The 14,965-nt window shown below is 47.4% G+C and overlaps 1 pseudogene; it reads left to right on the forward strand.

Moving 5' to 3' along the window:
* The first annotated feature begins 5,087 nt into the window (after positions 1-5,087).
* Positions 5,088-6,851, forward strand: LOC110301690 (splicing factor 3A subunit 2 pseudogene; annotated as a pseudogene).
* Positions 6,852-14,965: the final 8,114 nt, after the last annotated feature.

Consider the following 14,965-nt stretch of genomic DNA (forward strand, 5'->3'; position numbering starts at 1 on the left):
TCTCTCTCTCTCTCTCTCCCCCTCCCTCCCCTGCCTATTGCTATAGGCCATAGGCGTTTTATTTTAACCAATCAGAATGTGCCTTAGGTAGGCAAGGAAGAGCAGAAACACAACTTCACAGTGTCTAAAGCTGAGATGAGTTCCTTGTAGACAACAGAAAGATGAATTCTGTTTCTGATTCCATTCAGCCAGCCTGTGTTATTTGATTGGAGAATTTAGGTCATTAATATTTAACTTTAGCACTGAAAGGTGTGTGTGGACTATAGTCATCTGTTGCTGTGTTCTTAGTCATGGCTTGTGTGCCAGGTACTATAGCTTCGTTTCTTTTCTTTCTATAGTCTCTTATCGATCCTTATTAAACTCTTCGGTCCTAAGTATTGCGTCTCTGTTCTGTTTAAGGTTGTTCTGCTGGGTATGAGCTATCTTAGGCTGTCTGAGTCATGAAAAACTTTTTCCCTTTCAGCTATGGAAGATACTTTTGCTGGATACAGTAGTCTGGATTGGTACTAATGGCCTTTGACATAGAGTACATTGCTTAAGGCTCTTCTGGCTTTCAAAGTTTCCATTGAGAATTCACCTGTTATTTTGACGGGGTTTCCTTATATATAACTTATGGGTTTTCTTTTCCTGCTACTTACATCTTTCAAGGTTTTCTTTCCTTTCTTCTGGATATTTAGTTTTTTAATTATGATATGCTATGGGGAATTCCTTTGCTGCTGTTCTTGTCTATTTTATGTTCTGTGGGCTTCCTGGATCTGTATGGATATGTCTTTCTTCAGTTTTCCAAAGTTTTCTTCTATTATTATTTTGTTGAAGAGTTGGTCTCTGCTATTGACTTGGATCCGTCTCCTTTATCTATGCTAAGAGATAGGTTAGGTTTTCTGGTACTGGCAAGTAGTCCCTTCCTGTGCTTTTTTTTTTTTTTTTTTTTCAGATTATTTTCTTATACAGTCTGCTTCCTCTACTTTATCTTCAAGTCCTGATAGTCTAACTTCTACTTGATCCACTCTGCTTGTAGGCCATGCCCTTGAGTTTCCTACTGGAGTATTCTGTTCTTCAAGTCCATCTTCATTTCAGCATGGGTCCTTTCCAGCATTTCTCTTTAGTAAATTAGATTTCAAATCCTGAATGGTTTTCATCATTTTCCTCAGCATCTCAGTTGTATTTTCTTAGACAACACTCAGACATTCCGTGTTATTCTCTTAAAATTCGATGAAATGTTTATTTGTGTCTTCTTTAGACTTGAGTTCTTTGATAAAATTTATGATCTCTTAAATTGTGTATTCTCTGATTCATCTAGGTAATTCTCATTAGAAGGCATTTTGATAGGACTATTTATTGGGTTTGATGGTATAAATGCTACCTTGGCCATTCATATTGATTTTGCTTTCATGATGTGACTTGGGTGTGTGGATTTTTTTTCCCTTGGCCGTATGTCTAATGTAAAAGTCTGTCTGCTTTAGATTGGCCCTGTGTAGGATCTGTGTGACCAGAGCTGGGCCAGGTAGGCTGATGAATGTGCTGTTTGGCTGGATCTAGGCCTGTGAGTAAGAAATGGGTTGGCAGGGTTGATGGAAGAGGGAAGTGGCTGAGAATCAAGCAAAAACAAAGGCAGCTCACAAGCCTTGGTCTGGAGCTAGGCTTGTGGGTATAGAGATCTCCACTGTGTGCCTCATTGCCCACCACAAAGGCCACACAACATCTGTCACAGCCTACTTACAATCCCGTCCCTGTGTGCTTCTTTTGGGGTTATAATGTATTCACCAGCCCATTAGCCTTTGGGCAATGTTGTTCCCACACTTATGAGGTCAACTCCATTCATAGAGGAGGCATACCACCCTGTACCTCATAGAGGACTTTATCCACTGAAATCCAATGGCACTTCACTCTCACATGCTTGGTGTTAGCTGCAGATTCTAGCAGCTATTTCAGGCAGCAAGTATCTCTTTCCTATCACATGCTGTACCACTTGGGGAACTGTAGTTCTATTGTGATTGTTCTCTCTCTCTCTCTCTCTCTCTCTCTCTCTCTCTCTCTCTCTCTCTCTCATATGAGTGCTTCACCCACTTGAGATCAGCCTCATTTGCATGTCTTATGATCCATCACAGGGGTCATGCACCTGATTACCGAAACTCGTCTTTGATTCCGTTCATCTCTTGAGTGTCAAGTAGGTTGTGTGACTTTCCCTGGGGAGATCTGAACAAGGCTATTCAACCTGGATAGAACGCAGATGATAGACCCGGGGTATGAGTGTAGCTTGATGACCTAGTACATTTATTGAGGTTACTTACAGAAAGTATGGCGACCCTAATGGCAGCTGCATCATGGAAAAGCCCAGGTGATGACTCACAAAAGCTGCATTCCCCAGAGCTCTCTGCACAACTTGCAGGCAACTCTCCTGGAGAGTCTCCTTCTCTAGCCATTCTTGACTGCCTTTATAAGCCTGAAGGGGGCACTTCTGAGTCTCTTGACTTTCTGACCTTCCGGAGCCCTGTGCTTTTCCTTTGATGAGCCTCTTTCCTCCGTCCAGGAGGGGGCGCTTCAGTCTAGAAAAAGCAGCTAGGAAGCAGCCATGCCTATGTAAATTCTAGTGCCCACTTCCTCTATACTGACTACTTTATGGGAGGAGAGGGCAGCATGGGGGGGGGGGTTAATGTGTGCGCATGAATGTATATGTCATATGACCACATGCAGAAACCAGAGAAGGACACCAAGTGTCTTCCTCCATCCCTCCCTGCCTTATTACCTTGTGACAGGGTCTCTAACTGAACTGGAAGCTCGCCATTTTGGCTAGGCTGACTAGCCATCGAGATAATGGGATCTCCCCATCTCTACCACAGAACAATGGGGTCACAGGCCAGGGATGGTTAGTGTTAATTGTCAGCTTGACAAAAATCTGGCTTCAGCCGGGATAGGAGCCTCTGAGCATGCCTATGAGAGATTATCTTGATTACTTTCGTGTGGGAACGTCTGCCCACTGTGCATGAATGACACCACTCCTTGACTGGGATCTTAGAGTGTCTAAATGGAAGGTGGAATTGAGTAGAAGCCATTCTTTTTTTTTTTTTTTTCTCCTTCTTTTAACTGTATATATAATGTTACCAGCCACTTCAAGGTGCTGATGTCTTGATTTCTCCATTAAGGTGGACTATGGACAAAAATAAGCCCTTCTTCAAGCTTCTTTTGTTCATGTGTGTTTTATCACAACAAACTTTTTTTTTTAAGTGTAATACAAGGAACGTGCAGCTATGTGTGATTTTTTTTAAGTTGGTGCTGGATTTGAATGCAAGTGCTCTTAACCCACTGAGCCAACTCCCAGCTCCCAGCTCCCTCTGTGCTTCAGTCTTTCTATGGGTGCATTTTGAAAACCACAGAGTCCTTGTGACAGATGAATAAAACAACCCTGCCATAGTAAGTCCTAAATTCTGGATCCTCCAAACAGAAGCTCATATACACACATGGTTCCTGAACTCAGAAAGATTTACAGGATAGAGGCTTACCTTGGCTCCAAGGTCTGGGAGTTGAAGAATATGGTCAAGGTCACTAAGGAAGAAAGAAGTGCAGTAGGCATGCATAGTGGGCATGCGTAGTAGGCCTGAACAGTAGGCATGTGCAGTATGCTTACACATTAAGCATATGCAGTGGGCTCCTACAGTAGGCATGTGAAGCAGGCACCCACAGAAGCAGCAAAGCAGGAGGGGCAGGCTTGCATTGCAATAACTAGATCCACCATAACTAACTCATTCTTATGAGAACATCACAATGCTTAGGAGATGCCCCAAGATATAATCACCACTCCTCAAGGTTCTTACTTCCCAGTACTACAACAAAGGAGTCAAATTCAACGTGAGCCTGGGAGTATTAAAAAAAAATGTCAATGGTAAACTGGTTTTGCAGATGAGTGTAAAGTCATGCTGGCAAGAGGAGAGAACTGGGGTTTCTGCATGTGATCACAGGATCCCTACCAAAAAAAAGGTGTCAGAAGAATACAACAATGGAGGTATGCAGAAGTTGGGGTGGCATGGTCCCATAGGTATAGGGGTGTCAGAAGGTCCAAAATAAGGTGCCACTGCTAAACCTCCAGAAGGGAAAAGCTGTGCTCCTGTGATCTAGGTCTGAGTACCACCAACTTCCTGGCATAAGCTCATGAGAGCACCACTGTAGGTCACATTTCCTACCAGGAGTGGGGTGTCCATGTTTCACACTCACTGAGCATCCCTGGACCCTAACAGAGTAGCTTAGGAAGAGTTGGTGGAGCCACAGGAGAACCAGGCTGTTGAGACAGTCCAGTGAGTTGGTGTGGGGCTTTCTTCCCAAACAGGCTTGTAGCCCTGTTCTCTTCCATGCTGACAGAGTGACTAGGGGAGGTACAACAGGGAAAGAGGGAGAGGTTTCCCAAACAGTGGAGTAACTACCACATAGTGGCCTTCCAGAGTAGCTGAGGGGTGGGGTGTGGAGAGCTCACCTAAAAGGACAGAAGTCCTTGCATTATGTTAATACACAAATGTTATGTAAATACACATGCCCAAGGGCAGAGCACCAAGAATGATCTGTTTTTACCCCATCAGCTTTTGCCTCCAGTACTGTGCATGAGAGAGTATTTACTGGATGCTTGTGTATTCTAGGGGAAAGTTAGCCATACTTGAATAAGCAAACCAAACTCCTGACTTGGAGTGACCCTGGGTGTCATGGGGAGATTTGAGTCACCGGTGCCTGTCACAGGCTGAGTTCTTGATGGAGAAAGAGAGCCTAATTCTGGGTGCCCAGAATCCTCACATCACCCCTGAGGGATCTGCTTTTATTATCCCAATGTTTGGGTGGAGAAAACTGAGACCACCAAGGAATGGTCATTCATCATAACCTAGCAAGATCCAGACAATTCAGAGGGACCTCACAGGATCCTGGCCTCCATTATGAGAACAAGCAGGGACAGGACAGCATGTTATACATGGGGAAACTGAGGTCTCAAGAAGTAAAGATGAATAAAACAACTGTGAAACAAGTTCATCAACTGTGAGCAAAACTTAAATCTTGTGCCCTTGACCCTAGAAACAAAAAGAAAAGCAAGATGCTGGAGAGACAGCCACAAGGGATCATCTTTGGTGGGTCAGGGATGCAAAGATCATCTCTGTGGGCCAGGGTTGGTCCTCCTGGTGAGCTATGGGCATGCGTTGGACTTCTGGCCTGTCCAGACGAGGACACTGCTTGAAATTTAAGAAAGTGGAAGAGAGGCGGCCTTGGCGGAGATTAAACCCGGGTAGCGAGGCCTTGGCGTTGGTTTCTTCCTGTCCCCTAAAGCACCCAGGCCTGCATCATGGACTTTCAGCACAGACCTGGAGGCAAGACCAGGAGTGGTGGCGTAGCCTCCTCCTCTGAGATCAACTGGGACCGGAGAGAGCGCCTGCACCAACTGGCGCTGGAAACCATCGACATCAACAAGGACCCGTATTTTATGAAGAACCACCTGGGATCCTATGAGTGCAAACTCTGCCTGACTCTGCATAACAATGAGGGGAGCTACCTGGCCTATACCCAAGGGAAGAAACATCAGACTAACTTGACCCTGCGAGCTGCCAAGGAGGCCAAAGAAGCCCCCGCCCAGCCTGCACCAGAGAAGCTCAAGGTGGAGGTGAAGAAGTTTGTTAAGATTGGCCGCCCTGGGTACAAAGTGACCAAGCAGAGGGACACAGAGATGGGCCAGCAGAGCCTGCTTTTCTAGATTGACTACCCTGAGATCGCAGAGGGCATCATGCCACGCCACCGCTTCATGTCTGCCTATGAGCAGAGGATCGAGCCCCCAGACCGCCACTGGCAGTACCTGCTCATGGCTGCTGAGCCCTATGAGACCATTGCTTTCAAGGTGCCAAGCCGGGAGATTGACAAGGCTGAGGGCAAGTTTTGGACCCACTGGAACAGAGAAACCAAGCAGTTTTTTCTTCAGTTCCACTTTAAGATGGAGAAGCCCCCAGCACCTCCCAGCCTCCCAGCAGGACCCCCAGGTGTCAAGCGGCCACCGCCCCCACTCATGAATGGACTGCCTCCTCACCCACCACTCCCTGATGCCTTGCCCCCACCTCCACCTGGTGGCCTGCCTCTCCCTCCTATGCCCCCCACTGGGCCTGCTCCCTCTGGGCCCCCTGGACCTCCCCAGATGCCCCCACCAGCTCCTGGGGTGCACCCCCCAGCCCCAGTAGTACACCCACCAACATCTGGAGTCCATTCCCCAGCTCCTGGGGTACACCCCCCAGCACCAGTGGTCCACCCACCAACATCTGGGGTCCATCCCCCAGCCCCTGGAGTGCACCCACCCACCCCTGGAGTGCACCCACCAGCCCCAGGAGTGCACCCACCAGCTCCAGGTGTCCACCCACCAGCTCCAGGTGTCCACCCCCCAACTCCAGGGGTCCACCCACCAGCTCCAGGAGTACACCCACCAGCTCCAGGGGTACACCCTCCTCCATCAGCTGGAGTTCATCCTCAGGCTCCAGGGGTACACCCACCTGCACCTGCAGTTCACCCTCAAGCCCCTGGGGTACACCCTCCAGCCCCTGGGATCCACCCTCAGGCACCAGGGGTTCACCCTCAGCCGCCTCCTGGAGTCCACCCTGCTGCCCCGGGGGTCCACCCTCAGCCTCCAGGGGTTCATCCCTCAAATCCTGGGGTGCACCCTGCTCCTATGCCCCTATGCTGAGGCCCCCACTCCCCTCAGATGGCCCTGGGAATATGCCTCCCCCTCCCCCAGGCAACTGAGCAGTCTCTGTTGTCTGTGTGGTCTTTTCCCATGGCCAGTCCTTGGAAGGTTTTCTATTTGTCCTGCCTTGAGCCTATTAAACAGCCTCCCCCGTGTCAAAAAAAAAAAAAAAAAGAAAAAAAGAAAGTGGAAGAGAAGTTTCTTCTTAAGGCAATGTCATTAGTCATAGTGATCAGAGACTAAGGGCTAGCAGCTTCCTTTGAAAGGGAATGGCGTGCTTAAGAGACATAGAAACATAGAGAAGGATTTCAGCAGATGAAGTATATCCTGTACATGGCTATGAATCTGACTTCAGTCCCCAGGGCCCACATTAAAAGAAAAAAGAAGAGTCTGGCGCTGTGTCTGTACACATACAAGTGATGTCAGTGATGTGGGGTTGGGGGGGTTGGGGGGGTTGGGGGGAGAGACAGGCAGATCCCTAGAACTCACTGGCCACCTAGCCTAGCCCAGTCAGTGAGTGCCAGGCCAAGCAGAGAACCTGTCTCAAAACGCAAGGTTGTACATCTCCTGAGGAGTGACACATAAGATTGCTCGGGTCTCCATATAGACTGTGCTAAGGTTCTCTAAAGGGACAGAGATGATAGAATGCATACAAACATTCATACATTTGTACCTACATATTAAAGGGGGATTTATTAAGGTGGCTTACAGGCTATGGATGAAGTATCCCAACAGCGGCTGTCTCCAGATGAAAGGGACCAAACATCTGGTAGTTGTTTGGTCCATGAGCCTGAGTGTCTCAGCAGTCGCAAGCTGATGCTGGAGTCCTGGAAGATTCCGAGATGACTGCCAGTCTTCAGTCTACACTGGAACCCCTAAGAAGCAGGTTCTAACACCAGGAAAGAATATCCCAGCAACAGGATAGACCTTGCCCATGAAGGCTAAGAGCAAACTCTTCTTGCTTTTGTGTGCTTTCATGTGGACCAGAAAGTGTAGCCCAGGTTTAGGGTGGGCCTTCCCATATCAAATTATCCAATCAAGAAAATTCCTCGTGGGCATGCCCAGCTGCTTGGGTTTTAGTTGATTCCAGATGTGGTCAAGTTGACAACCAAGATTAGCTATTCCAGATGTGGTCAGGTTGACAACGAGATTAGCCATCACACGTGCACAGCCACAAGAGATGGTGAAGGGCTGTGAGATGGCTCACTCGAAATGGCTTACCGCTGTGTAAGCATAAGGACCCAAGTTAGGACAGTCAGCTTCTATGTAAAAAAACAAATGAGGCCGGCAGTATTGCAGGGAAGCCAGACGGCCAAGACAGGTGGAAGCCTAGAGCTACGGAGCCAGCCACCCTCAAACTGATGAGCTCCAGGTTTAAAGAGAGACCCTGACTCAAAAAAGTGGATAGAGATCAAAGAAGACACCCAGCATCAGTCCCCAACACATGCACACACACACACACACATGTGTGCACACACACAAGCACACACCTACATGTGCACACACACACAGAAACACATGCACACACAAGCACACACAGAGACACAGAGAGCATTAGGTTGCTTTATGTAATGTCTGCCCTGACAGAAGGCCTACAGGAACAGCCAACACTCTGATGGAGGAACATCTCAGGCAAGATACCCACTCTCAAACTCAATGCATACCCCAGAATCTGAGAACGGGGTTCTGTATCCACACTAGGCCAAGTCCAAGGGTCTATGTTTCCAGGGCCAGGGAACATGGTGTTCACAATAGTTCACCCACAAAGAGTTCTGGAAGGAATAAGTTACCAACCATACCGAGTGCCCAAGCCTGAGGCTCACTTGCTTATGTGCTATCCTTGGGCTCACACACATTCAGTGGGCTTGGATGAGTCTGGGAGGCTTCTTTCTTATTGCCTCAGGGGACAGATATTCCTGTGTGGGTGTCTTCAGAGAACTCACCCTGAAATTCACATCTGCATCGAGCCAGCTTGGAGACAGCACAGACTTGGCTCATTAGTGCAACTCTATGGCTGGTGGGAAGTGCATGCCTACTGTTCAGTGGGAGCCCAAGGAGACAGTCTGGCCTGTATGGTATCCCAGCAACTGAATGACTCACAAGTATCTCATACCTGGGTTCTTCCTCCTTTTAACCTGAAAAACAATTTTCCTAGGTACTAGGGATTATAAATGTTGCCTGCCCTCATTAAAATAAGAAGGGGCCATGCTTTTAAAAATCTGCAGGAGCTACTGAGTCAAGCCAGGTGATGCCACACCACCTCCCACCCCCTCTACCTCTGTACCCACAGAACCAGAATGTGGCCTCTAGGCAGCACTCAAAGTCCCTGAGACAGAAGAGCTAGGGAAAGAGTTCCATTTCTCCTTAGCCGTGCTGACCATGCAAGCACGAGCACCTCAGTTCAGTCACCAGGACCTACGCAGACAAATCTAGTTATGGTAGTTCAAGCTAGAAATCCCAGAGCAGGGACAAAAAGATCCCTGGGGCTCCGTGGCCAGACAGCCTAGCTGAATCCATGGGCCTCAAGCTCCAGCTAGGGAGCCTGTCTCAATACAAAGAGGAAAATCAAGACAGGGTATGTGGCTCCTGAAAGTGGAATCCAAGGTTGGCTTCTAGCTTCCATGTGCACACGTGTGTGTGTGTGTGTGTGTGTGTGTGTGTGTGTGTGTATGTATGTGTGTGTATGTGTGTGTATATGTGTGTGTATGTGTGTGTGTGTGTGTGTGTGTGTGTGTATGTGTGTGGACAGGGCCACAAAGGAAAGGGCAAACCTCTCCAACAAGAAGGACCCTGTTAACATTAAATACATTTTTTTTGTGGATGTATAAATGTCCCATCGGCAAAGAGGAGGCTCTGGGAATACCAGCTATGTCCATGTGACTCCACAACCTAACAGGCAACAGCTAGAGAAAAAGATGGATATACAGAGAAGATGAAAACACTGGGCATGGGGATAGGGATACTTCACAACTCAGAGAGGAAGATGGAGTTCAGGTACCACAGCAATGTAGACCCCAGGATCCCAATAGAGGAAGAAGGATGGAAGAAGGTATCTACACAGCATCTCTTGGCCTCTTCCTTCCTCCACCCCTTCTCCTCTTCATCTTCCTCCTCCTTTCCCTCCTCTTCCTCCTCCCCCCCTCCTCCCCTCCAAATGGTAGCCATCAGCGAACCTCCATGCTGAGCTTGTTGTCTACAAAAGAAGTTTTGAAGAATTTGTTAGGAGCTGAAGAGATGCTGCCTCTGCAGTCTTGGGTGTCCTAGCAACCCACAGCTCTCATTAGAAGGCCACAGGCAACAAGGAGGGCTACAGGAGCAGCAAGGGGCCGCTCACAAAGCCCAGACCACCATCAGCCAGCAGAAGGGGTGGCAGAGAGAGACATGGCACACTGCGTGCTAACTGCACACTGTGCCTGCAGCACTGAGCAAGGCCTGGCCAACCCAGAGTGGTCATCTGTGGGGGGCCACAAAGAGTGAAGAGAAATGGGGCCACCTGAGCAGGGCTGGTGCTGGGACTCTCCAGCACATTTGAGCAACTCATTTGCCCATTTTAGCCCTTTCAAAAAGCATGGTGGGGAAAGCCATGGAAAGAAAGCTTCTTCCTGCTCCATAAAATTATCATATTTTCTTGACCCTCCAACATCCACCTGTTTAAATGTCTTCTTTTAACTGAGTCGCAGTCACCCCTATGTACTGCAGGCTATGATCAAACTATGAAGGTATAGGGTCACAGTTAACGACTTGTACACACACTCATATGCACAATCATGCACACACACACACACACACACACACACACACACACATACACAGAGTCTACAAGAGGATTCCTCTAAAGGAAGTGTTATAGATGAGAAATGCCAAGTTCACAGAGGCTGAGCAGCTTTCTCCAAGTCACCAAGCTAGCAAACTGGGACAAGGCCCGGATACCACAAGCCCCACATCTAACAAAGACGTGTGGGAAATTAACTCCATGTTAAGTGAGCAGAGCAACAGTCATCCCATTGTACAGATGTGGAAACTGAAACTCGGCGGCCCACAAAGAACTTGAAAACTCCACATGCTAATTCACGCCCCAAAACTGGACATAATAATAATGTCTGCTTGGTAACTCTCCTACTGAGAAGGGGGGCAGAGACAAGTGGATTCTTGGAGCTCACTGGCCTGCCAGCCCAGCTTAAATAAATGCCAAGCCTCAGGTCCTCTTGAGAGGACCAGTCTCAAAGACCAAGATGCATAACTCCTACAGAGCACCTGAGGTTGGCCGTTGGTCCTCACAGACATGGAACACACATGTGTACCTGCATATACATGAACATATACACATGCTTGTATGTAAATCAATACTAGAGTGTTGCTCATGTGTATACATTATCTGTGTTCTTGCCCTAGGCCACCAAATTCTAAGAGTAGGAGGTAGGAGACCCATTCGGCACAGCTGCTCTGTCAGGAGCCAGGGAGATTCGTCCCCTCAGCCTCCCTGTCTTCTAGTAACAAAGTATTCACTGCAGCTGGGTTCGCCCACAGCTCTTGCTACTAAGTATTATTTCCAACGAAACTCTTGTAAATTGATTTGTAGGAGAGGGGGTGATGGAGAACAACGGGAGGCTGCAAACATTGAATTTAACGCCAAAATAATCTAATATGTCCAATTTTGTATTCCTTCCCTACAGTTAATGTGTGCAAGCAAGTCATCGGCGCTTCGGTTTTTGCGCATCTATCTCAACAGGAAACAGTGGAACTGTGATAATAAACGCATTATCTAGATAAATGGTTGCCCATCAGAGTGAACCGAGAGGAATGGGTTGTGTGCCACTGTTGATCTGCAAACAGAATAGGAAATTCACTTTTCTCTTGACCCCTGGTTATTGCCAGCTTACAGAATTCCAGAATTGGGAGGAAGGGGAAGGAGAAGTTAGGACTGCAAGAGAGGAGGCAGAGAAGGTCTCAGGACAGCCAGGCAATAATGATGCCTCGGGCTCTGTGTCCCTGAACCTGACCTAGTTGCAAACTAATCTTTGATCTTCCCCTCTAGCGCCCTCTACAGACCCTAGCCTGCACCTACCCCAGCCAAGCATCTTGACCACTTCATCTCTCCCTTTCCAGCCCCAAGGCTACATGTCCCCAAGGGTTCTGTTGGAGCAGCCAACCAAGAAGTCAGCCTCTCCTCACCTTCCACTAATCTAGCCTGCTCAGAAGTGCTTACCATGGAGTTTCATGCTGAAATCCCCAGTGGCTTCCTTTTTCTACCCTTCCTAGGACAGCAGAAACTTCTTCATCTTGTGAATCCCTCTGGAACTCTCTTGCCTTAGGCACCTGAAAATAGGTTGTAAGCTCTTTGAAAGCAGGAGCTTTGTCTGAATCACCTATTTGTTTCTCAGCACCAATTATATATAGTACCTGGGATGCTGGGTGCTGGGGGATGGTTGGATATACAGGTGGAAAGTGGGTGGATGTGTAATGGATGGATAAGTAAATGGATAGATGCATGGGATGGATGCATGCATCTGTATATGGTGAGTACACGGATCAATGGATGGATACATGATGTATGAATGCACAGATACAAAGATGGCTGAAACTAGGTGGGTCGACAGTCAAGCAAACAAATGAATGGTAAATTGATAAGTGTATGAATGAATAGTTGAGTGTATCAAGAGATGGATGCATAAAAGAATGGATGCAGTTAGATGAGCGGGTGAGTTAGGTGGTGGGCAAGCATCAGGAACACAGCTGCTTGGAAGGAGAATAGAGTGAGGACCAGCATGAAGGAACAGAGATCCAACTTGTGCTTCCTGCCTTGAATTCCCTGGGGACCCTAAGAAGTCTGTCTGCATTCTAAGCAGCAGAACAGATTTAAATATGTCACTAGTGCTGAGATGTGTCATTCCGCAAAGTGCTTCCCTTGCAAGCATGAGGACTTGAGTGAACCCACTAGAATCACCATTAAAGGCAGGCATGGCAGTGTGTATTTGTAACCCCAGCACTGGAGAGGTAGAGAAGGAGGGTAGCTCCCTGAGACTCACTGACTGGCCAGCCAAGCTGAATCAACCAGATCCAAGTAAAAGGTGACTGACCCTGCCTTAAGAAAAAAACAAGGTAGATGATACCTGAGGAACCACACCAGTACACACATACTCGCACACACACACACACGTATACACATATGTGCACATATGTGTACATGGACATGCATGCACACACAGATACACATACACATGCACACATGTACACAAATGTGCACACATGTATAAACACATGTACATGCACACACATGTGCACACACACACACACATTTTATAAAACTATACCATGAACCTCTGGGGAAGCTCATAGGTCACATCACCCTGCTGTGTCTAACTCCATGACAAACCATGGTCACCTTCCACATCAGCCCGCAGCTGTGTTTTCAGGGCCCAGGGCCTGGCTCTGCCACCATTCTAGGCTCTCGTTCTGTGGGATGAGAGGATCTCCCTCTTGGAGCCCCAATTGCCTTTGCCCTGTCCTCCTGTAGCTGCCATGACTTTGCTTTTGGGTAACGTACACTGTCTCAACCACAGAGCCCTGCAGCCATGGTGTTAAACACCAAATGTGCCTGAATCTAATGAGGTTCCTCCTTCAAGCTGGGCCACAAAATCTCACTCTGTGCCTATCTCGCTGCAATCACCCTAGGTCGCCCCACATCGTCATTCTGCTCATAACAGCATAATTAGAAATGTCAAATATTTTACAGTGCTCACAGTGCATTTGATTTAAGAGTATCCCAATCTTACATCCTGATATCAGCACAGTAAAACCATCATTGAGGCATGTCTTCTCTTAATAAACTGTGCAGGCTCCAGCAACCACCATAATCTTTCTAAAAATTTCTTTTCCTTGGTACTTTGTTGCCTGATAATAGATAATCAACTCTAGGATATACATAGAATAACTGAGTGAAGTGTTTAAGATCATATACAGGCTTAAAAATTTACTAAAACCTAACCCAAAACACCCATATTTAAACCCAAAGCCCCGAGATGAGTCAGCACTTCAGGTGTCAAGTGAAACCCTATTTTCCCAGTTTCTGACTCTACAAAGGCAAAAGTGGTTACTACTCTACTTATATCTGAGGTCCTTCACTGTAAGCAGGGCAGCAGTAACAAGGCCAGAGTGTGGTGGGAACCAGGAAATGTCATTCATGCATGCACGTATTGGTCGCTTTTCAAATTGCTATTTCAAAATCCTTGACAAAAAATGAAAAGATTTAAGAAAGGACAAGTTCATCTGGTCACGGTTTAAACGCACAGTGCAGCGTGCCTGGGAGAGCATGGTAGCAGGGCTAGAGGCAACCGGTCACACTGGACACAGAGCCAGCAGGCAAGCAGAAGGATGCTGATGTGTCGCTCACTTCCTATTTTTTATTCAGTCCGGGACTCTAGCTTATGGCATGGCACCACTCACCTTGAAGGCGAGTCTTCCCAACTCAACCCAATTTACAGGGTCCCTTATAGATGTGCCCAGAGGTCTGTTTCCATGGTGATCCTAAATACCACCAAGTTGGCAATCAAGACTGAGTATCACAAGGTGCATGCCTCCTTCAGGTGTTCTTTAAGTAGCATGGATGATGTCTCCCAAGTCCACAGCAAGCTAAACATCTAGGCAGAAACAGGTTCTAGTATACCTCTGTTACCTTCTCCTAGCAGAATAGCCACTATGGAGCATCACAAAAGTGGACTATATCCCTACTGTAGCTGGGAAAACATCACAAAAGTCAGCATTCAAATAACATTTTCTTCTGACCACGTATCACTTGTGATCTGCCATACAGTCAAACCATCATACACTGGAGATGTCTGGACCAAAAGGTCAAGGTTCCCCTTCCATTCTGCATCTTGAAGGGGGATGTGCTTATTATTCCATTCTAGAAGAAGCCAAGCTGTCTCGGGATATTGAATCTGAGAGTCTGAGACCAGACGTGGCACAGTGAAGCCCTGAGCTATTTTTAAAACTACCCTCTTGACTAACTGTGCACCGTACTAGAGTTTGGATCTTAACTATCCCCTAAAGGCTTGATCTTGGCTTGGTCACCACAATGGCACTAGTGGGGATTTTAAAAGTGAAAGCAAAAGGGGGAGTTGTGTGTGTTGTGTATTGCAGAAATCAGACCTTCAGGAAAACAAATCGAACCCAGAGAGCTGGAGAGCTCATTTTTAAATTATGCCAGCAGGTTCAGCTGGCAGACCATCTGAGCTAAAGCTCTGAGGAGTTGGGCCCTGATCCAACAGTTTTTCA

The sequence above is a fragment of the Mus caroli genome, unplaced genomic scaffold (genome assembly GCF_978045245.1).
Source record: "Mus caroli unplaced genomic scaffold, Mus_caroli_1 scaffold_1, whole genome shotgun sequence".
Lineage (NCBI taxonomy): Eukaryota > Metazoa > Chordata > Mammalia > Rodentia > Muridae > Mus > Mus caroli.